This window comes from Helicoverpa armigera, chromosome 16, assembly GCF_030705265.1.
Source record: "Helicoverpa armigera isolate CAAS_96S chromosome 16, ASM3070526v1, whole genome shotgun sequence".
Lineage (NCBI taxonomy): Eukaryota > Metazoa > Arthropoda > Insecta > Lepidoptera > Noctuidae > Helicoverpa > Helicoverpa armigera.
The window spans coordinates 4,534,963-4,560,887 of NC_087135.1; the positions used below are offsets into that span (position 1 = coordinate 4,534,963).

At 35.0% G+C, this 25,925-nt stretch overlaps 1 protein-coding gene across 5 annotated transcripts in view; it reads left to right on the forward strand.

The window, feature by feature from the left end:
* The window catches only part of Rsh (radish), a 201,662-nt gene that overhangs the window by 81,257 nt on the left and 94,480 nt on the right, over positions 1-25,925 (forward strand). The window contains exon 1 of one of the 5 annotated variants that reach the window (XM_064038526.1): positions 15,529-15,549. The exons of 3 other annotated variants lie outside the window; for them this stretch is intronic. The gene's annotated coding sequence lies outside the window, so the exon portion shown is untranslated. Of the gene's footprint in view, positions 1-15,528; positions 15,550-25,925 lie in introns of those variants that run through there. One more of the 5 variants, XM_064038528.1, reaches the window with a different exon arrangement.

Consider the following 25,925-nt stretch of genomic DNA (forward strand, 5'->3'; position numbering starts at 1 on the left):
TTTTGTTTTATATCACAAAGTTTTTGTCATTTATTTATTTTCAAACATATTATTTACATTTTTAAATATTAAATATAAAAATAAAAAACATTTAAAAATATAAAAAATAGGTTGCCACCGATATCGGGCACAGGGTCCAAGGTACCGGTGGTTAGGGTCCCAGAGACAGAAACCTCCTCACAATACGTGCCGTATCAAGGAGTACTGCCTTCTGAATCAGTCCCTTGATCCAGCCGCCCAACGAGAGCCTCCTGAGGTGTTCGTCGAGGCTCTTGGCTATTAGACCATTGGCCGTAATGACAATCGGCACAATAACAGCCGTGTCGACATCCCACATGGCGACAACCTCGTGTGCTAAGTCAAGATATTTTATTTGTTTGTCTTTCTCAGCTTTCACGAGGTTCTCGTCATGCGGGACGGTGACATCGACTATCATCGCGCGGCGCGCTAATCGATCTATCACCACTATATCAGGCTTACAATGTTTTATTATTAAGGCACGTAATTTTTTTATAGTGACCTGCGATAGTTAGGTACCTACATATCTATAGCGAGCGTACCTACTAGCTGTCGTTGTTTTAATCTAAGTGGACTTTTAACCTCCTTCCATAAAGTCGAACCAGCACACGACTCATAAAACTTCGACCAACATAAAGTATCACTGCAGTATCTTTAAACGTTAACATTTGCTTAAAGTCTACGTTTACGGAGTCGAGCCAACAAAACTGTGCAATCAATTAAATGAATGAAACTGAAACGCCACTTACTGCGTTCTCTCTTAAAGTAATAACGTCACTTAAGAAAACTGAGCAGTCGAGATTTTAACTTCTGTTATTCAGAAGTCAAATGTATTGGAGAAGTTATTTCTGTTAAGAGATTTATCTAGTCGTATATAACATAAGACAAAATTGTATCCAAGGCCGACATTGTAAACTGAAAAACTTACTGCAGAAATATTTTTCGATGTTGTGGCACAAAATTGCTTAAGATGGGTTACAGAATCCAGCAATTTGCAGCTTGGCTTACTTAAAAAATTGTCACAATCTTTCACCACTATAGTCTAGCATCGTCTACTACTACTACTACTGTCATCATTTTATTAAAGGCAACGCCAGATAAGTAAAATTTCGAGCCATTATCTAGAGGGCAAAATATTTCAATGTTATATTTGGAATGTTCGAAAAATATTGTCAAAAACGTCCTAACATATTTATAAAAGGATAGGTCGAATTCCAATTACACATTTATTTGTTAACATAAAAGGTAATATCATGTGTCCTATTCAATACACAATAAAGTATTTTCCATTTATTATATATTCGTTGGAGCGTAAACAAAGAACAGTTATTAATATCCTTTATTTGCGAATCCGAAATAAAATACGGTTGGTGTCAAAAAAGCAGTTAAATATTAATTTAAACGAGGTCCCTTGTCTCGCTTCAAGTAATAATGTTTTGTTTTTTGTTCAAGCTGTAATAAATGAAGGTCTAGATTTTTATATTTTATATTTTTCTACAGTTCTCATTTCAAAATAAGGTCAAGCAGTGTTTGATGTAATCATTGTATTTCGAATTAGAATTACGACCTCATTTAATGTAGCTTTACATTTGATTAAATGCCATAAAACTTTCCATAGGTAAAAGTAATAATACCTAAGCCAACACCTATTCCATTTATCTTAGCTCAATCACCATTATTTTTAATATAAAATTATCCAAAAATTAGTCCAACAGAGCATGAATCACAATCGTGACCGTCATTTGCCACGCAAGCGAAGTAACGTGTCAAGATATGTAAATGAAATCGTTTCTCCGTGAGGGACGCCTGTTGAAAGCCTGAGAGCCGGATTAAGTGTTATGTTAAGAGCCTTAACACGCTCGTTAACTGTTGAAACTGATTTTTATTACTTTCCTACTGTTACTCACGTAAGTCTACTGGTACCTCTCAAGTATGAAGGCGCGGTTTCGATTCCAGGTCTGGCAAGTACCAATGCAACCTTTCTAAGTTTGTATGTACTTTCTGAGAATATCTTAGTCACCAATGACTGTGTTTCAGATGACACGTTAAACTGTAGGTCCCGGCTGTTATTGCACATCCTTGACAGTCGTTACTGGTAGTCAGAAACCAGTCTAACCAAGGGGTATGGGTTGCCATGGTAACTGGGTTGAGGAGGTCAGAGGCAGTCGCTCCTTGTAAAGCGCTGGTACTCAGCTGAATCCAGTTAGACTGGAAGCCGACCTCAACATAGTTGGGAAAAAGCTCGGACGATGACTGTTACTGTACGTACGTAGGTACGTAGGATAGGTAGGCGTGTGTATCGGGAATTTACATACAAATTAGAGTCGCCCGTAGCCATGTGGTGTGGACGCGTTTCGTGATTTGATTTCACTTAATTAGAAGTTGATTGTTTTTTTGTAGGCAGGATTTTTTATAGGTTCTAAAATGTTCTCGTAGAAGAATTTAAATCTTTAAAGTTGAATTGATTCTCAGCTGTTATTTAGTACACTACAATTTTAACCAATAAAAACTCGAAGGATAGATAAGTTCTATTTTTCTTATTTTAGAACAATTTCTAATATCGGTGAGCTTCAATAAAATAATGTAAAATTATTATAAAACAAGACATTCCACAGACGTCAATAAAATACACGAGACTGACATAACCTTTGAAAGTGTCACGTGATCGGTTCGTAAATGTCACTCTGGTATTGAATTGACATTTTTATTCCTCAGTTATTGCCAACTGTCATCTTGCCAAGAGGCTTTCGCAGGTACTACGGCGTAGCGGCGTAGCACTCTCGTAGCGATTACGCGGTGATGTAACTGGTACGCGATCTGTTGGCGTAGCGATAAACCATTCGTCGGTCGGTGTCGGTCTCATGCACGAGATGGGTCAATTTACTCGTAGATTACTATCGAAATATTTTTGGGCCAATCCTTTAGATTTTGTACCTACCTATATATACCTATGTATAGATATTTTTGTGAATCGGTGACGTATTTCTAATGCTATTTTGTCCTTTCCACTAATTATGAACACATTTGGTACGAAGTGTAAGTATTACGTATTACGATTTCGTATGAATCGCATGTTTTACTCAAATACCAATTAAGCAGTAGAGTGTTAGTAAATGTTTAATTATAATAAAAAAAAAAACAAATTGTAACTAAAATCTACCAAGAGAATTACTTTTAATCAAAAAACGCCTACGCAGATCACTTTAACTAAAGTACATACTAAAACAAGAACAACCTACAACAAAATAACCGTAACTCTTATACACCATAAAATCAAGGTTCTAATATCGAGCATAACGTTTGATCGCAATGGGCAATATAAATAACAGCGAGATATCAACAAGTAGCGCTCAGGGATCGAGTCGAGCAACAAGTCGGTCCGATGTTTGTTCTCGATATTGGAAGTAGCAATACTGGTTGCAGTCTAGTGTTTGACGTATAAACTCGTTATGAAGACCTTTGGGATTTATTTTTATCATTAAAGAAATATATGAAAGACCAAGAAATTGCATGTACACTGTTTCTCCCAATTTATACTCATCATCATCAGGCTTTTTTATCGTCTAACTGCTGGGCACAGGCCTTCTCTCACACAGAAAAGGATTGAGCGCTATCTCACGTCTCATACTGATTGTAAAATGAATTCATAAAATAATTGAATATAAAATCACACCTCTACTTCTATATAAGTGTCAAGACTCCGTGTATAGAAGTCATCTAAAGACCAATACCTACATTATACGGTATACAGCAAACGCAATATAATTACTCCAAATCACCCTTAAATATTCTCTCACACATCATATACACCTCATAATCTTCATACAATATTCGCCAGTGATGTTACATTACACAGTTTCTAGAACGGAAACACGGGGGGACTGACACTACGAAATAAGGAAAAATGAGCGGAGATGCCATAATGAAGATAGGTTGGTCGTACGGTGGACATGACCAAAACGATCAGTCCAGAGTGAACTAACGAGGCGTTTGGATTCTTTGCATATCTGTCAAAGATGTTTGGCATTACAAAAATCGGGTACAAAGAATAAGATAGAGATATAAGGTCGAAAACAGTAACGATCCTCGCCCCCTGCACACCCGCGTTTTGGCACGCTACTTTCTTAGGCGATTTTCCGTTACGGCACCTCCGCTAGTCATTTTGTTCTCCATGACTGACACCTACACACATACATACAACGTACCTATGTGTATATATAACATGTATGTGTGCGTATATACTCCGTACTTGCGAAGTTCGAGCACGTTTTCACAGGTGGCTAGTCCCCAATTGATATTGGGGACTTTCAGTATACCGGGTCTCTGATCAAACGTATTGCATGTTCGAACGTGTCGTTCCTATTAGATTTTAGAAAACGAACCTTGCAATATACTTGGTATGTTATAGCAGAAAAAGTTTGACCGCTTTTCTTTAAATGAAATTATTTTTTTACATTTGATATGAAATGGGAACAATTGGGAACAAATAAAAATTAAAAGTAAAGGTAAGTTGTAAGATTGAATTCGTATTTTTTGCTTTGTATTAGCTCATTTCTACAATAATAGTCATTATTTAATGAGTTATATTTCTGTTTACTGTCAGTAATAATTAACTGTCAGTTAACAGTCAAGCTAATTTACGTTCCGCCATTAACCAGACAGCTTCCAGTCAAATATTTGCAAAACAAAACATATTGTTTGTAGCTATAGGACGAAAATGGTTAAACCATTTCATAATGCGTTAATTCTTTAATGAGCTTAAAAGATTAACGAATTGATTTTGGTTTTAACTATAATAAATAATTAATGACTTTGTGTACTTAAAACATTGCGGATGGAATTTCAGTTTCTCTTTTCCATTACTGCAAACTGAAAGATTCAGTGCGTAACGTTGATTTTACCAATGATTTCTTTCGTTCGATTGTTCATTAAATAGTAGCATGCTAAACTATCACCGTAGTATCACACCCTGCAATATGATTTACTAGAATAGACACCATGTATAAAGTTTTCGACTCAAAGAAGCAGAAGAATTTATTTATTTAGGGAGTTTTGATAGTTGTAATAGTCCTTTTTAAGAATGACATCATTACACGCACTTACCATGTTACAACATATGTATGATTAAGTACATCATAATAAGACGGCTAAGATGCCAGAACGCGAGTGAAATAACGGGAAACATACTATGTAATATTTGAACCCACAAGAGAAAACAAAAAGACTATTTCAGAAAACGTTTTCTCATGCGCCTCAACCAGTTTGTACAAGATTACATACAAGAGGATTTTGTCACAGCTTTGCTATGCATCCTGGGCTGTACTAGTTTAAGATTCAAACTGCATGTTACATGTAACACCACGACTTGTTAACATGTTACAAGATATAAATTTCATATCTAGCTAAGAGCGCGCTGTTTGAAAATTACTTTTTTTATTTATTTGCAAAAATGTTTGGATTCTAGTCACCCTCGTGAGATCAGTCTTAAAAACAAATAAATGTTTTGATACACCTACGTACAAAGAATCAATAGCAAGAAGTTATTTTGTGTTGCCTTTTAAAACTGTAGCCTATGATAAATTCTTGCTTATATCGTAAACAGTAACTAATAAAAAAATATAACAGTAACTAAGCTGTGTATTTAGCTTCAGTTTCCTAACTACTCGTCCGTGCTGCATTAAAAGTGTGTAAATAAAGTTAATGCGCAAACATTGCAATGTAAAACACGAGAACTTTCTGTGTTAATAGCATAACTCATTGCAACAGTAAATAAATTCACAGTTTTATTAACTCTTTATTTACAAGAAAGGATGGGTAATATTAAATGTACGGAAAATTATCGTAGATACTTTGTTGTCGTGTTTGAAAACTTTTATAAGGCATATTATATCAGACTAGCCGTTATCCCGCGGTTTCACCCGCGTCCCGTGGGAACTTCTGTCCGTACCATGTTGTTCAGGAAAAGTGTGGCACTACAACAGTGAATTTTTCATAACGGTTCAGTAGTTTCGATGCCTCTAGGGTACAAACAAACAAAAAAAATGTTTCCTCTTTTTTATATTAGTAATATATACCTACCTTGTAGCTCGAAGCAAATAATCCAATAAAGAATCTCAGAAACTAGCTATTCATCCTTTTTTTTTGGAGCTAATTTCCTCATACCTGCTAGTTGCAATAAAGTTTTTATCAAAGCGTGTTTCAGTAGTAAATCAACTGTGATTCCACGGCAGTAAATAGCATTCATTATTTCAAACAGATTTTCGTGAGAATCCGTTTTAGAGAACATTTCATTGGGAACGGAATTTAGGAATTTTTAGCTTTCAGAGGATTTGAAAAGTATGTTGGTACTTAGAAGTATTTAACTTTTTGCACCTTTTGCACCTTAACTTTTTGCAGATGTAGTTTTATAAATCTCCCAGTTAAAGTTTATTGATCATTTTCACAATATAGAATTATGTAGAATATATTATTGTATTAAATACACAGAATACAAGAAAAAGTCGTGGTGGCCTTGTGGGCAAAGAACCAACCTCTCGAGTATGAGGGCGCGGGTTCGATTCCAGGTCAGGCAAGTACCAATGCAACTTTTCTAAGTTTGTATGTATTTTCTAAGTATATCTTAGACACCAATGACTGTGTTTCGGATGGCACGTTAAACTGTAGGTCCCGGCTGTCATTGGACATCCTTGGCAGTCGTTACGGGTAGTCAGAAGCCAGCAAGTCTGACACCAGTCTAACCAAGGGGTATCGGGTTGCCCGGGTAACTGGGTTGAGGAGGTCAGATAGGCAGTCGCTTCTTGTAAAGCACTGGTACTCAGCTGCATCCGGTTAGACTGGAAGCCGACCCCAACATGATTGGGAAAAAGGCTCGGAGGATGATATTATTGTATTATATATTACTATGTATTCTATAGAACACGTTTCGATATACGTGTTCTAGTCAAAGTTCAAATCAAATGATCTACTAATTGACAATTTACAACTCAAGTCAACCACATTTTTTTAGTTTCGGTACTTCCTAAAGCGAACAAAAACTTTGTACATCTTCAAAGAAAACATACCAGGACCAAGGGGAGGTATCTTGAACAATGTGAACTGGGTCACTGTGCTGTGGGTCCCGTATAACCGTAGCCCCAAGTAATCAACGGTTGCTTTGAAAATTATAGGCCCAAGACAGGGGCGGGGGTTGTCACAACAGGCCACAGAGTCACCACTTGCTAAGGCTTATTGAGAGCTCTTTGACAGTTGAATGGTGTGTGTGTGGTGTAGCTAATTAGACTGTTGTGTAGTTATTCGAATAGGTGTAAACAGGTATCTTATTTATGTTATAGTAGGTATGTTTTTGAAGGTGTGGTAGGATTTTTTAGATTATACCTAAATACCACAGATTGCAGTTTTATGTAAAAACGTTTGAAATAGTATAGCTTTTCGATGAACGGAGTTTCACAATATTGTTGAACAATAAATGTACAAGAAAATAGTCTTGATTTTAGTATGCAATAATTCAAAAATTGGTAATATTTATAACAACCTACGAATATAACATTTAAAATATATATTTTTCAATTTAAAGTTAATTAAAATAGCTTTTGCTCAATAAAAGGGTTCCGTGATTTAATTAATGTTAATTACCAAATACCGAACTGGAATTTATCCAGAGATTTAATATTGAAATATTCTTCATTCTCTCGTTTTCATTATTTTATATTCTACAGAGATGAATAATGAAAATTAAACTATCGTAGCTTTAATATAGGGATGAAATTACATTCTCATCACAGAAAATAATTGCGCAGCTTTTAAAGACATCTAAAAGAAATATGCAATTTATTATCACGAAAACATATTTTGCTTATTAAATTATTATATTACAAATTAATATTCACTTTCTTTATGAATAATATATGAACAACTTGCACCTTTGTAGATTCAATTATGATAATTAAAATTATAAATTACTATTTAAATACCACCACACCCATTTTATCAGAGGTAATTTTTTATAAAAATAATTAGGTAGGTAATCAATCTGTATTAAAAACAGCCCAAACTCTCAAACACCTATTAGTTAAAAGCGTAATTACTAAGCCTAAATCAGCTCAAAGATATTATATTTAAAATAGCTTGCTTACCGCCGCTAATTATACTAATGAACTATTAACTAAATTAAGTAGCACCTTTGCACCTATTCAGCGAAAATCTAAAGCTATTGATAATCTAAGTACATTATTACATTGGGACCGTAATATCAGTTTAATATAACGTATATGATTATCATTTTGAGTGGTCGCGCCCACGTGGGTTTAATAACGAGGGATGGTGAATTTCCATAGACGAGAGTGTACTTAGGACGGCTTGGACATCATATTGTAGCGTCCATATTCTCGGACAACAGCTGATGTAGACCGAAGTGTTACACACGGGCGAGTGGGAGGAGGAACATGCTTGAAACAATTTTTGTTTAAGTTTTCATAATGGTTTGACAGAAGTGTTGCTTGATGAGCAATATAGATGCACGTTCTAAAAATGATACACCATCTTTCATCTGGCGGGCCTTTTCCCAAGCATATTGAGGACGGCTTCCAGTCTTATTAGCTGGAGCTAAGTACCAGTGTTTTACACTGAGGTAGTATCTATTACAATTTTGGATAACCACTGCCAAAGTTGCTCAAATGGCAGCCGGGATTCACCAATTGAACATGCCTTCCGAAACATCGAAGAACTCGTCATGACAAGGTCGGTCATTTATCCACGGACCGATGAGGAAGGCGTTGCTTAGCCATAATATCGATCGTCAATGAGCCACGAAACGTTCATAATCTTCACAAAGAAAATATACCTACTTTTACATTTAAACAGGAGACCAAAATCTTTAATAACACATAAATTTAATTTTAATCCCACAGAACTAAAACTCAATACTTCAAACCTAACACCAATGTCATTCAGTCTCGCTTGTTCATTCACCGCTCCCTATGTCTCGGCGGGTCCCTTTGATGTGTCGTGTATATAGGCTGCGTGCAAGTCGGACCGGCGTTGTTTTAAACTTGTAACAGCGTGAAATTGTAGAACAGGTCAGTGCCCATGGCGCGCAGTATACCTCGTGCGTGGATGGCCTAGATTATTTTGTGTCTTTATTTTCATGAAAATTCCTGGCAAGTGTTTTTTTTTTGGTGGCTGTATTTGGTGCAACAGGTATTTGATGAGAATGAGTTGTGAGGCAGAGCCTTTTTTGTTTTTTTTTGCCGGTGACATATGCACGAATAAGTCGTGTATGAGACAGTGACTATAGATTGATAACGTGGTCATATCTAGCCGTAGAAAGCAGAACAAACATATTTCAGTGATAGGTACGAGTTCTTCAGTTGTTTGTGTATCTTCTATCAATACGTTTCAGGATATATATAGACATATACATAGACTGTTGTTTTTCACGAAACCACGCAGAAACGAAAAATAACTTTATAAAATACGACCGATCCATAAAAAATGCACTTCGTTATAAAAATTACCAAGTCCCAAGCATGACGTAACCAATATTGATCTCGTTCGGAAACTTCAAAGCATGTCATATAATGTGTAAGCGTAGGCAGCCTCGCTACATAATGATGTACCTTGCAATTTCTGAACTTAATACCCTATTGTTAAGGTAAATGCAATACCGTATTGTTTAGGGATTTGCTAGAATTCCTGCTGTGGCCTTGGGCTTTGTACCTATTGATGTATTATAAATGTTTGAACTCGTGTTCAGGGTACCTATGAAGACTAACTAAGGTCTTCAAGAAAAGTGTTACAAGATTTCAATCAATCCAGATTCAGATTAAAATCACCTAAAATATATCTTAATCAAGCAGAAAGACGGAGGATAATCCTTTAACTATGTGGTGCCACTAGGCGAACACACACACAAGAATGACGTTTTAAAAGAGCCTGCAAAATATTTGACCATGACTTTGCACGCAAAATTCATAAGCCAAATCAAGCCTTTTTTTCTACGCAAGACGCATAGTGTATCAAAGGCTGACTAAAGAGAGACTTGCTATACTACTCATTTACAAGCATCAGCTTTGCTATTTTGTTCGTCATATTGTCGTCCATGCAGGTCCATTATAAAAGTGATATTATCCCCTGTGATGACCCGTGCTCTTCGTGCGGAAACAAGCGGGTAACACACTCCATTTTCTCTTTCATGCTTACACCGTAGCGAGGAGGTGCTCAATTATAAAAGCTTATATGGACGAGGGTTCATAGAATATTACGTCAGAGAACAATGTGTTTCGATTTTGGCGACAAATTGGTCCGTTACACGCAAGTAGGTTCTTATATTTTTGCAATTTATTACCTGGATTTATTTTTGGTTTTGAGTGGGTGGACTAACAAATATAGTCCCGGAAGAACGATTTGTCATTGTTAAGTGATTGATTGAAAATGGCGATATAAATAGTCTTGATTATGAAAATATAACAGGATGTAAAATTGGACAACAATTTCATCAATAAATATGAATAAAATGCTTACACCTAACTACATGGATAGAAAATTCAATTCCTCCACAAAGTGCTCGATTATGCGCAGATATTTGTATCCCAAACCTTCGTAAAACCGTTCTTTATTATGTAAATTCATCTCCAGGGATTGGCTTTATTTTTCCGCAAGATTTTTTATTGTTTGTCGTCCTGGGTTTTGAATAAAATCACTCGGTTTGACGGTGATGTATCATCATTCTTTTGTTTGTATTTTTAGGTAAATCTTTTACGTACATGTTTAACTACAAACAAGTAAAAAGGATGATAATGGAAAATCCATAAATGGGTAACATCGTCACAGGAGCTTGATTTATAATGGAATTAGGTTAAAGATTGAATAGATAGGTTTCATCGAGGCTTTAAAATAATTATGTAATGAAACGTTGGTAGCAGGATTAATTAAAAAAGTGAAATAAAAATAAATAAAGACTTCACCTTTAAAAGAACGATTCCCATTGACATTGACCGAACATAAAAAAGCACACACACAAAAAAAGCAAAGTCAATTCAAACCCAAATACCCACGCAAAGCAAACGCCACTATTGTGATAGGCAATTTTTCACGCAAAACAATTGAATGCGGTACGTGTCCCTATCAGTTTCGCTTTCTACTTCAAACAGTCTATTTGTTTCCACTATGTTATCTTCTTCTTGGGCGGAGTCGAGGATAATACTTCTTTACAAAAAAGGCGATGCATCCGATATGAACAATTACCGGCCTATTAGCTTGTTACCAGCTGTTTACAAGCTATTTGCAGCATGTTTAAACAAAAGAATAGTAAAAATAACAGAACTACACCAACCGGTAGAACAGGCAGGATTTAGAAAGGGTTTTTGCACAATCGACCACATCCACACCTTAGAACAAGTAATCGAAAAATATGAAGAACACCAGCAGCCCCTATATCTAGCATTTATCGATTACGCAAAGGCCTTCGATACGATCTCGCACAGCAGCCTCTGGCAAGCGCTGCAAGATCAAAATGTTCCTGAAACCTATATTAGCATCCTCAAAGACATATACGGCAAGAGTATAAGTCGAGTAAAGCTCGACAGACTTGGGCCAAAAATCGAAATTCATAGAGGCGTGAAGCAGGGCGACCCATTATCACCGACAATTTTCATATCTGTCCTACAGTATATAATGAAAGACCTGAATTGGGAACACAAAGGTATTGACATAAATGGAAAGAACCTAAATAACCTCAGATTCGCAGACGACATAGTAATCTTCGCAAGATCAGCTAAACAATTGGAAGAAATGATAACAGAGTTATGTAAAACAAGTAACAAAGTAGGCCTACAACTAAACACTACAAAAACTAAGGTAATGACGAACCACCGACAAATACCTATATGTGTTAACAATGTACATAGCTTAGAATATGTAGATACCTATGTCTACTTAGGCAAATCCATTTCGTTTCGCAAATCTAGAAATAAGGATGAGATTAACAGGTGAATAAACGTAACGTGGAATAAATTTTGGAGCCTAAAAGAAATACTGATGTCAAAATTACCTTTGAAACTGAAAAAAAAGGTTATGGATGGATGTATTCTACCGTGTTTGTCATACGGGTCACAAACCTGGATTTACAACAAAAACGTGGCTGACAAAATACAAAAAACGCAACGTGCTATGGAAAGAAACATAATGAATATCAGGCTAAAAGATAAAATAAAATCAGAAATGATAAGGAAGAAAACAAACATAATCGACGCTCTACAACACATGAAAAAGCTCAAATGGAAATGGGCCGGCCACGTAGCACGGATGAAGGATGAAAGATGGACGTATTTGTCTACAAGCTGGCCAGGGCCAATTGGCAAGAGAGCCAGAGGCCGTCCGAATGAACGCTGGGTAGACGAGATTAAAAAGCATGCTGGAAAAGACTGGATCACTAAAGCGAGAGAAAGAAAAGACTGGAATTTGTTGGAGGAGGCCTATACCCATCAGGGGCCTTAACTAAATACTTTGTTTATATAACCAAATACTTTACTTATATTACATTATACTTATACATACATATATATACATTAGATAAAATAAGTTTAAAACTCTGTAAAATTAAGTTAAGGAAATAAAGAGGCTTTTAAATAAATAAATTAAATAAATGTTATCTTCAAAGGGCGCGTCAGATAAAAAACTTTTTTTTTTTCTCCTCAGTGACACGGCACAGAAATGTCGGGATGTTATCATTCTTTGTCTGTGCCCACATGCCAGGTTTTTGGGAACTAAATCTGTAAATACGGAGGAGGTTTTATTTTAATGTTTTTCCTCTGCTTACTGGCTGTGACCTACTTTGATTTAATGAATGTTTATGACAGGTTGAAAAGTGCACGCTTTTCCTTTGTGCATTGACTTTGATGTCACGGCTGTTTTTGTCCTCTCCTAAAATAGCATTTAGACATGAAATAAAATAATTCGCAAAGTTTTTTTGTTTAATGAATACCCATTTTATATGAACATTTAAATGGTTTTCAAGACTCAATATGGTTATTATATCCTTCATAATTGCGCTAACGAATAAACTCTACCTAAGTCTGGGTAAGACTTTTAATCTTACGGTACACTAAGGAATAAATGAACCTTTTACAGCGTCCGACCTGATTAAGCGTATTAAATCTTTCTAAAAGGTAGAACTAATTTCATCGCATTACAAGAAAATGAAGTAGATTAAATTTAAAATGAAATAAATGACAAATAATTAGTGAAACAAAATATAAGCGAACAATAAACTGCTTGGAGTTGACACTAATGAATAGCATAAAGAAAAAACTAGAAAATTAATCTGTTAAAACTCTTGCAAAGAGATAAAAAATCCAACAACCAATTAACTACAAACAGTCCATTAAAAATCGATACGTTACAACTGAACCGAGGATCGAATGATTTAAATTCCGAATTCATATCTCCGTATCGATATGTAATCCGAGATTGGCCGGTGCATTCAGCCGAACTGGCAACTAATTAGCCGGAGTGAGCCACCACAGAAGTGGTTGAATCACAAAGGTAATGGTCATCCATTTGATAGGCCTATTGAATGCTTTGCAACCGTATCGGGATGATATCGATTTGTGTGACGCCATAGAAGCCGTTACATCGGAATTATGCGCCATATTGCGGACTTTGGGCGACTTATGCTGCGAATTCGATGTTTGAATTCTGTGAGGTTCTTTGACAGCTTTTAGCAAATATTCGTTCAAATTGAGAATCTTTTTTGATTCTCATTTGTTTTATTTGGTTGACGTCCATGCCTAAGTACAACCAGATGGAACGGTCATTCCATGGTTTATAATTTACATTCATAAAAAGACTTTATTATTTATGAATGTAAATTATAATTAGAGTATATTCAGACTGTACATTTTATTCCCAGACTTTACCTAATGGTTATCAAAATCACGTCGCAAAAGATACCCAGTTCTCTTGTTGTGTACCTATATCCATTACTTAACTAAGTTGATGTAAGCCCACATTCCTTTCAGAAAAGTTGAAAGACACCTACTACGTTTCAAGCCGGAGTGACATTACGTTGAAGTGATGAAGTCAGCCTTTCTGCAAATGGATGTAATTTCAGTACAGTCGCGTTGACATAGTTTTTAGGCTCGTAAGGACACAATGAAGCTTTACCTTTATTGTTTCGTACCTTATAGCATTTCTTTTTATTCGTCATATATTTTGTGAACATAGACTTTCCTCACACAAAACAAAGCAAACAAAATATAAGAGTACTGATCAATCTAATGGCTATAGACAAATTGGGGGTTTAAATTATGCAATATCAATATGGCTGTCTCATCAAGGACACTCCGTAACTCTTTAACAATATTTGAAGGTCGTCGAAACCGGAAAATGTTCTGAAGCATTTGAGCTCCTCAGAACTGCTCCAAAGCTAATTAAGGTACAAACAAGAGAGTCTATAAATTTTAACAATGAAAGTCATAATAAAAGCAATGAGCGCAGGTAATGGAATGTTAGCTACTTTAAATTGTATGATATACAGGTTTTATTCTCAAAGGGAGTTCGTTACCCGTAGTTAAGTTGAAAGAACTGCAGGTCACTTACCTATGTGCATCTCGTTTGAAGTGGTATCATTATATTACAGAATATTTGACTACAAAGTTTCTACAATTTAGAGATAACAATGGAAATGTTAAATGCACAGTCCTTTGCTAAGTTGTAGTGAAAAATACAATTCCGTACAATGAATATTCATGCTGAAAGTGTTTTATTTAATTTTTAAAATAGAATTCTGGACTCTGTATAATTTTGTAAACTGTTGGAGAGACCCTAACGAGTGCCATGTCGCCCACTCCTTAGCAACTTGTTAGCAACCTTTTCAATATAATCTTTCTGTCGTGTAAGTATTGCGACATCATTATTTGCTCAGGCTTTATATCAAAGTTCCCATCAAGTCTTCGAAGTTTGCCAATTGAGATACCGCCCATGCACGGTTTAATTCATTTTGACAATCATGAAGTAAGGAACTTCGGAGATGCTAATTTCTTTGACGTGTGCCGTAACAGCCTGTTTTGACCACAGTAAAAATACCTAAAGATTTGAACAAAGTTAGAGATGTCTTTGTCAGAACAAATACGTACAAAAACTCTACAGCAATATAAGATATATTATTCATAATTTGTCGCTGTCTGCAAATCTTCGCGTGCAGATATAACGCTTACTGCGGCGAATAAAAAAATGTGGAAACTATTCTTTTGTGTAAAATGACGCAGAACGAGCATATTTTTTCCCACCTCAGTTTTGTTCTGAGTGTGACTTGCTGTTTGCAGTTATTTACATAAGTGGGTACATCACACTCCGGCTAAAATGTGTAACTTTCACATCTCGACATATTGGGGAGATTTAGGGGGGTTATAATAATTTAGCTTTTTAGTCATACTTCTCGAGCGAACGTTAATCAAACATGTATATTTTATGTATCGTTATTAACAAATTATTCTTTCTTTTTCAGATTAACATCCAGCTTCAAAGCTATTATTGGTATGTATCATTTTGTATTAGCCTTTCTCGACAGCGCGTTTGTAACAAATACCAATTAGTGTAAATAACTTTCAGGCGTACCTATATTATGTTTTAGAAGAATTGACAGACAGCTACATACAATGTAGAAAAACAGTATAGAATTACCTATATTCTTAGACTGGCTTCCGCCCACGGCTTCGCCGGCTTATTGTGTTGATAAAAAGTAGCATATTCAGGGTATCATCTATCTACATACCTAATTTCAACCAAATTGGTCCAGCTATTTTTGCGTGAAAGAATAACAAACATACATCCATACATTCTTACAAACTATCACATTTATAATATTAGTAGGAAGTAGGATATTAGTAGGATATTAGTAGGAAGTAGGATAAGCACATACATATGTAACAGTAAACGCGTAGAATATGTACATATATAGATAGGCTTGTTTGCTCTCAATCGAGAAGCAGGTGCGTCCCCTTACAAATTGGTCTTGCGATGAGCCAGCCAAGATATTGCTATGCTACATCAAAATTATTGTCGACTTCCGAAAGATTTATGACCCTGTTTGTCATCCATGTTTCAAATTATTGTTTCGTTTTACTGGTATTATTAGAAAGGTTTCTAGGCCAAGGTTATGATGTGGTCAATATTTATTTACTTGTATGAAACATTATCTTCCGCTGGCAGTTTCACCCACTTCCCGTGTTAAGTACTCGTATAAAAGTAGACTATTTAGACCTTCTTCAATGTAGCACAAAATATTTCTTCTCAAGCTTTCACAGGATAATGGTAAAAAAAATCAAAGTAATTGACTAATCACAACTTGAATGTCGCTTGTTACTTACTATTGAACGGTTGACTACCTTTGTAAATTATTGTGAAAAAAAAATCGGAAATCAAAAATTTCACAATGTACTTAAATTCAAACATTTATTTCCATAACGTGTCATAAAAATAAATATAGGCTTTTTGAAGCCCTCAGCAGTAAAAAAGAGGAATATTTCATCCTAAAATTACTAACTGTCCCCATTTAATATTAAATCAAGATAAGACAGGTCCCAGTCTAAATCATTCTTTTCAGCGATGAACTCGTGGATATGTGTTTCAAAAATAATGAGATCCTAAATCATTGTGAAGGTGCGGTGTCAAGCCATTGTTATTGGAATTTTCCTTTTTTTTATTCGGTATTTTATTTTTATACGCTGAGATTATAATACTCTGCCTTCTCTAATCGAGGCGTGTAAGTAGACTTTATTTAGAGTTTGTTCAAGGAAGTTTAAGCACTAAGTGTACTGGATTTATTTCTGCCTATTTGTATTCATGTTTAAAGGATGATGGATTATGATGGAGGCAAGGCCACAGGAATAAGTTTCGTTATTCCTGTTTTGTTTTGCTTTTTATAATGACTTAATGATTGTATGCCCTAGATAAATGGGGTTACACTTAAAGAGAGATTTTCAAATCGGTCTAGCTCCTGAAATTCTACTTTATAATATAAGTATAGTATTGTAACGTCCGATTAATTGAATTCACAAAAGTCTCTTAGCACATATTCAGAATCACTTATAACCTCGATAGAACACCAACCTTCTTTTGTTTCTACCCTATGAAAGTAATAAGTAAAAGAGAGCCTTTCAGTACTTTTAATATAGCAAAAAGGTATCTTTTGTTGCTGTTTCAGCAATGTAACTTACAGAGCAAAGTACTTACATGTATTTTAGTTTTTCCTGAAAAAGGTTGAACTAAAAATGTGTATTGTAAAGGTTAGCATCGGTATATATTGTGGTTAGTAGTAGTAACCTTTATATATTTCTCTTTAAATCCATTTACTATTTCTAGATAATGGCATTAGAAAAATTACTTATCTCTGCCAGGAATGCCAGTTTACATAACTAAGGAAATAGGTATGGTACATATATGTCTATTAACTGTTAATAATGAGGTCTTATAGAATGCATACCGTAGCTTTTCGTGTATCTAAACCACCACGAAAAAGATGTTGCATTTACGTAAATATTTATTATTTCAAAAATAAACACGATTCAATTTAAAGCTATTTCAAGAAATATGTTTAATAAATCTCTTCCCCAAAGCAACTACCCACGCCATCAAAAATTAGCTTAAGATGCTTTATATTATAAATTCTTGCTTTACATTCAGCGCTTTTATTGAAATATTATCCTGCAGCGTGGGATGTCACTCAAAGAATTCATAGTTATTACGGCAAAGAAGAATGACAAACAATCATAAATTAAATTATTTTGTGTCAGTATAAACACAGTTTAAATACATATATTCTCTTGTAAAGTTATGAAACTACGTTCTAACATTCGTAATAATGTTATATAGAGGTACATACGCATGATACTCAGTATTGACAGCACCGATAGTAGCGCTGTTAAAACCTCGTCGATGCATATGCATGTGTGAGTGACATCTTTACGAACGTTAGTAGGTAGCTTCTCAACTGTTTACAAGAGAATATACCTAAACTGTGGTAAAAGATCACCTACTCACCCAAAGAGGTACATAATTAACAATCCATATTTCTAAGAAAATAAACACAAGTATTGCAATAGGCTTATATTTTCAGCAAAACAGCTGCCGTTTGAACAAAAGGCGAATAAAATTAATGTTAAGCGTTTCCACTCAGTGCTTCTAATTTATGACGAGTAATTATTGCCTTTATTTATTTGGAATGAACATGAACCGAGCTGATTACATTATGTTCACCAAAAACTCTTTTGAACTCAATAGTGTAATATTTCATCCTATTAAAATGTTTGCCATCAAAACGACTACGTCGTAGTCGCTGCTACGCCAATGTGCTACGACGTAGGCGATCCATTAGGATGTTTTGATCAACGAAGTTTAAAATCACTCAGTACAAGATATTATGTATAATGTTCCAGATTCTGCGTTTAAAATATGAGATAAGTTTGTATCTCTTGTGATAGCGGTTATATGTATGTACATAGTCCTAATTATATTAAACGAAGTATCTGCCATAATTACTCACTTCATTTCATTATAATTAATCCACTCCTGAATTCATGGCTAGTGTATCATACTGAACCTGATACCAACAGACCATAACTAAAAATTAAATCAGTTGGATTATCATGCTGGATTAGAATAAAAACGTAAATCGTCTCAGGTTTGACCTTGATAAGAAATAACAGAGTTAACGCCTTAAATTTTCCGGTATCTCGCCCCACATAATTTAACTTTGGCAAAACCCGCTTTCACTTCTAATAAACTAACTTGGTGCCAACGTAGGCTCTTCAATAAAACTTTTTGTTTCTGAAATATTTTGCTCAATTCAAAGGGGAACTGACTTAGTTCAACAAAATGTATAATAAAGTCATGGAAGCTATAAAATTGTTATTAGGCTGACAAAGAGGAATTGAAGCTAAAAACATACCGATACCATACCAGCACCGATACCAATACCAAAAAAAAACAAAAGAAGGCAGGGAGGAAAAGATTATTATTTAATAGCCTAGCAAATGGTTTGACCTTTGGGAAAAGGCAGCTTATCTGAAAGACAAAATTTATAGTAAAAATTCTCCTATCAAATCTTTAGAGTCCAGTTATTTGATCACACAGTGCAACTATATATTTTAGGCTTTTTATAGTGGTTATACTCAGTGTTAATATTAAAGACCTCGTTTTACAAATTCAATACATTCAGAATGTTTAAAGCAGTACTTTAGCGTCTTAAGGTTTTTCCAACTAAATTCAGCCTTTACCCGAGGTTAGTAGAAGAATGTATCGAATATTTCAACCTTCAAGGCTTTAGCTTCTTAGTTCATGAAACGTGACTGGATACCTTAATTCCGTTTTCCGAGGTTTCTGTACCTAAACGATACTTAGGTATTCAAACGAAAGTTAAATAGAATAATATTATCTTAAGCTTATATTATGTTAGTCAGAGTTACGTTTTAGGACAACTTGTTTTACAATCTCTGTCTGTATTAACAGAGAAGAATCGGTATTTCGAACCACCTCTGAGTAATCTGAGAATAAAGACCTACTACACTTACAGCCTTACTACAACAACTTAAACATCCGTTGAACACTCACCTAAAAAAAGTTTGGTTGCAAAACGGACCTTATTTCAACGTCATAATATGAAATTTTTTTAGTCAAGTGTTCAACGGACGTTTAAAAGTTTTTGTGCTAAAACGATAATTGCCTATGTTGTCAATATGATTTTTGGTTCTGTTAGATCGTAGTTACGGAGTGTTCTTAGATTGTAGGCAGTGTTCTTATTGACGGAAGGCACAAAAACACAATTTTCTGTACATGCAAATGTTTGTACTTTAAACACATGAAGTTACACAGTGTTTTCCACTTAGCTTAAACGTTTTCAAAGTCGTTTCCTAAAAAAGCACTCCATTCAGCGGTTAATGCCATTGTTGTTAACTTCTTTGTTCAAAACAAAAGCAGCTCCGCAAAGAGCAATCAAAATTTTTACCTTATTTACATACAAGACACGGTAAAAATAAACGTGCATTCTTTTATAATAATTTACTAAAAACAAACATGAATGCTTTATGAGCAAATTGCGGGCATGTGTGCGTTATTATCTTTTTAGCAAAGAGCTTTTTATCTTTACGTGATTTTCCCCCTGTTGTGTTTGAAAAGCATTATTATTTAATCTCTTTGAGCTGTATCAAAGTGGGCAGTCTGTACGGAAAGTAAATATATACTCGGATGAATGGAGACTTAAAAGATTATATAGACTAAAGTTAACACGTACTTGAAACTAGATGTGATTTTCCACGTATCTTTTTCATTTCCACAGCGATTAAACAGCGGTGGTTTTTACTAGAAAATTGGCGGACAGAATACACACTCCGTTGACTTTAGAAGGAAAATAGGTAAATAAAACACATCGGTTGGGCCGAGACTTCGAAGCGGAGGCAGGCCACAGATAAATAAGTTTGCTCAACTTCGCGGCCGCCGTCACCCTACACAAATATCATAAAGAGTCTTGTTTGAACATGATCTCGTATCAATAATAATTAGTTTGTTTGTCTTGTAATGGACCATGAGGTGATGTGCGTGTTATAAAAATCAGCAAAAAAATAACAGTTGATGTGTGATTGAATATAGATACATGCTGTATTTTATTTTTGGTGTACCTACATAGTTTACTTATTAAAAGAAAGCAACGCGGCGTATTCGTCCCGAGCAAGTTAACATATATATATGTTATGGACCATGTGATTAATTCGGGCATTATAAATAATGCCCGAGCATTATGAATAATATCTAGCTTTATCGGGCCACGTGATTAATAACTATCTTAACTTCATTATTTATCACATTGCACGGGCATTATTATATTGCTACATGATAGTTGGGCAATTTGATAATAAAGCTATATTTTATGCGGTGCGAGGGTAAATAAATAAATCCTGTTACTTGCTACATATTTTATGATTATTGTTTTAAATTATATGTTCTATTTTAATGGAAAATTACAAGTCTAGCCACAAAATTATTAATTGGACTATTGTCATCTGATTTACTAACTCGGCCTCGTTTTTCTTGATCTCATTTTTCTTGGCTCGTTTTTTTTATGGTAGAATTTAATTTGGATTCAAAATATTGTATTAAAAATTGTACTTAGTGACGAAAACGAGTCGCTGCAAAACCGACTCCACGTAGTCTTGTCTGCCCTACCCCTAGAGTGCAATTCAAATCCGCGTAGGCGCGGAGGGGCGAGGCGGCCTGCGAGCTGAGGCGCAGGTAGTTGAAACGCTCGCCGCCGCGGCTGAGGCTGGCCGGCTGAGCCGGCCAGCAAGCCGAAGCTGCAGTGGTGTGCGTGAAAACCATCTGCGACGATAAGCTCGCATGGGACCGCCGGAGCCCCGCAGCGCCGGAGCCGTGACAGAAGCGATGCTTGCTGCATGTTGCATGCTTACTTCCATGCTGGGTCAATTAATATGGGATGTGTTATGTTAAAAAAATGAAATTAAATATGTTTGTATTACTTTGCCCAAAAGGTCACGGGCAATATGTATAGTGCCCGGTCAGTTTGATTATTTGAATAATTATTATCAAATTGCACTCTCATATTGGGCATTTTTCATAATGACCGGGCATTATGTATACTGCTCAATTTATCACTTGGTCCATAACATATATACATCATTTCTTATTTTATTTACAGCTTTTTCTTCATCAGCTACATATCCAAATAAAAATCTCAAGATCTAATACTACTGAAACATTGTAACTAAAGTACGTATGTAGTAAATACACACAGATAAGCGCAGATAATGTTTTGTTACTTCAAATTAATTAAACGGAAACTTCCACGGAAACAGGAGTTAGCTAATTAATTGTTCTCGTAACGTTAAAATAATAAACAATAACACGTGAACGTAAGACTGATACCAGTCTTACCAAGGGGTATTGGGTTGCCCGGGTAACTGGTTTGAGTAGGTCAGACAGGCAGTCGCTCCTTGTAAAGCTCTGGTACTCAGCTGCATCTGGTAAGACTGGAAGGCAACCCCAACATACTTGGGAAAAGGCTCGGGAGATGATGACGTGAACTATCTTCATAGTTCACCTTCTTCAATTAACCCCATTTCAATATAAGCGAACTACTTTGTATTAAGCATTTGGTATAAACGTTCTGAGTAGTTCACTTTGCTCAAGTGCTACTTATACACTTGAAGTTGGGAGTCGTGTTACTTAGAATCGCTTATGTGATAAAAGTAATTGCTCTTAGCTGGTATCTGAACGTGGAAACTATTAACGTAGCTGTGTTATTCGATTTGCATTTTACCTAATGTTTATACCTATCGCAAAATATATATTAAAATAATATATATAAAACTTATACTTAATATATAAAACTTATACTGCGCGCACTCAGCTGAATGCGGACTTTTTCAAGAGTGAAGCCAAGTGATATTTTGTTATAATCTTATTATTTTTTTTTTTTACCGTGCTTGTTAGTGATCCTAAGTTGTCTGTTACTTTTTCAGTTTCTACCCGTGAGAATCTATAATTGGCTTACTATATCATATAGAATTGTTATCCCTTTGTTACAGCTGTTGATTCTCCTTCTAGTAAATAAATAAAAATCTTGCATTTGAAAAGTATCTATTGTTATAACCTAACAAAACTTAAACATTTGGTAAGTTAGCTTAGTAGGGTTATTCTTTCTTTACAAATGTTAATACTTTTAAAATCTAGGAAACACCTCGCTGAAACACTTAAAGTTGGCTTCAAACGTATTTTTGCATACAAAACGCACGCCCTTTGTGCTAAAACTGCCAGTGAACGAATCATGCATGGAATGAACACGACACACGTGCACTCTAGTGACCTTGATTTAAAGTTCGATTTTACTTATACCGTGAGTATAGGTACAGCTTGCCGGTGTACCTATGGCAAACACCCCACGCCAATCGTATGTTCAGCGTCATTGATGAAAGAATCCTAGCTTAATTTAACAACTTACTAAAATGACCGTTTTTACAGCTGAATCCTTTTTTTATTAGTAATTATTCTTTAATGTGTATTTTTTAATAATTTGTTATGTTTCATTTGAATCTCCTTCACTTTGATTTGTATCGTAAACATTTTATATAAAGAACACAGTTTAGTCACATAAAAATTATATCATTATTTTTAAAGACACAAATTATTTGAAGTTAAATGCAGCCGGCCTGATCAACGTAATAATTTAACCTGGTAAATCAAAAACGCTGATCCAATGAAAACAGAAGTTAAACAAGTAGATCCGATTACGTTGTGAAAAGCATTCTCCGGAAATCTGAAACTCTTAAGTTTTCTTCATAATGAATTCTAATTAAACAAGTAATGAATACAGTTGGCGGGAAATTATATACAACTCTGATTGGTTGAGCGTTAAATAGGCCGTGCAAAAGAGTTACAAGCTTTTGATTGATCTAATTTTGTAGTCTTTTAAAAAGAAGCAATTAAAATAAACGAGTTTTTAATTCGTCTCGAATGAAATTATGTAAGAGTTTATACACATTGAATATTTTAAGAGTTTGACTAGGACAAAGTTTACTAGAAGTTTTTTTAATTAACTCTTTTGTATTCTCACACTAGAGCACACTATGTTGGGACAAAAAGTACTATGCGCTGTAAAACAAAAATATTAATACTTGGGTAGGTACTACGTATTAGAAAATTTTCGTAAACCCTGCAGCAATTGTAATATAAAACCTTTTTTTTTACAATTTAAGTGTTTCTGTACTCAACAGTTTTTCTTATTTTGTGCTCGACTTAATTGTTTCTCTCATGACTCGTAATTAAGCTCAAGGCATATTTCTTAGCGGACATGGGAATCGCATTATGGACGGCTAATGCATTGAGGGCTGGTCCATACTTTTATCTCGATAGGTAAGTGTAAGACGTAGCTGTAAACTGAGATTTAATTCCCGTAGACTTTTTCTATGTATGAAAAATAGTATAGTATAGATAGTTAGTCGCAAAAGTTGAAGAATGCAATCTTGACACTATAACACTAATGTTATCGTATTGCACTCTGCACCTTAACGAGAAAAGTAAGTAATAAGTAACGAGAAAAGGTAAAATATAATAGTTCTATATAGTAAATACGACAAATCTTGAACACTAATATACGCCTTTCTAACCATGTATTCCCTCATCAAAGTCGCGAAACTGCGTAGAAAATCTAGTTGTCACAAAATCCAGTGTTGTTAGTGCTGTGTTTGACCGCATTTATCTGTGTACCAGCGTACCCGCAGCCGTTGGGGCAATACCAACGTTTGCAGAAAATCTAATCGAGTGCCAGTCCCTCCAATAATCGGTTTAAAAGCCACCACTCTATGCCGAAATTCTCACCGAACCTGGAATGTCATTTGCAAATCCTGCTATTGACTGTGACAAAGTTTTTTTGTCAAACAGTCTTACCTACATCATACCATGTTCTTTCTCCTCTGTACGTATATGTATTGTTTACGTTTTCAAACAATTTTGTTTACTGCCCACCAATTCAAAAAAATTGGTTATAAAGGTTAGACCTAAATCTTTTGTGTATAAATAAATCTATATTAATACAATAACAAGGAAACATTTTGTTGAAAAATTCTCACTGTTGGAAAGCTATTCCTGAGTAACATAGGCTGTATTTTATCCGGGTACGGGTAGAAGATCCCATGGAACGCGGGTAAAATTACAAGTTTTGATAGCCAATATCACCGATAACACGAAAACAGTTTGTGAAAATCTGACTCATTAACGCAATAGCACTTGCTCTGTATAACATTCATTCAACAATGGAATCATGAATATGTACAATCATCAACAAAACTGGTTTATCTAATGCAAATTGGTAGGTTTACGTCCACAGAGCTTTAGGCCTATTGTTTAATCTACGGATAAGCTTCGCACAACATACATTTTGTAATGGACCAAGTTTATTTCGGCGAGTAATATCCGCACATATAATACACTTTCATTTACTTTTGTTAGTACGCAACAAAAGCGGAAAACACGTACCAAGGTTGAGATTAAAAAGAGTAATCCTTTCGAATGGACTTAATGAAAATAGATGGTGCACTCCATCTACCATATTATTACCACACGAAGGGCTCTTTTATACAGATTTACAATAGCGGTGATCACGCTTGCCTGTCATTAAGCAAGCCTTTTTTACTTACAACTTCTTATTCTTAAGTTTCAAATTAAATTAGTACTTCACTTGTATTTTCAACGCTTAAAAATACACGATTTAAATCCTCTCCAGTTTACAAAATCACAAAAAAACATTGTCCAATTTGCTTACCAGAAGTAATTACTCAAACGGTCGAAACAAATTGGAAACAACAAAATTGAGAGAGAAATACAATAGGTACTTTTACAGTTATTATTCTTTTTGTATTTAATAAATTGAAATTAATACACCCGAATCCATCTGGTTGAATGAGTTATGATATCAATTTTAGTGCCTACGGAACCCTAGGTGGATATTAATCAATGACAGCGAAGCATTGTATCATTTGTTTTCTTACAATGTTTATTAGTCTTCATTATACAAAGCGTTTTACTTTTCAATCGCCTTAAGTGCGGTTAGCAGGTGATATTGAAAAAATCAATATCTAAAATAAGCATTCTGAAAGTGTGCTTAATTTTAAATTAAAATTAACCCTTACATCAGTAAATTAATATAAGGGTTGCCATTTCAAAAACTCATGTACATCACTAATGCATTAAACAAAAAAAAAATGACAAATAACACATGAAATCAAATCACTAACCAAATATAAAGCTTCACTAAATAACTTAATTGACAACCGACTAATATTACACTATCTACCATGTCTTTGTGAACAATTCGCAAATTCCCAAACTGGCAAGAAGCTAGCGTA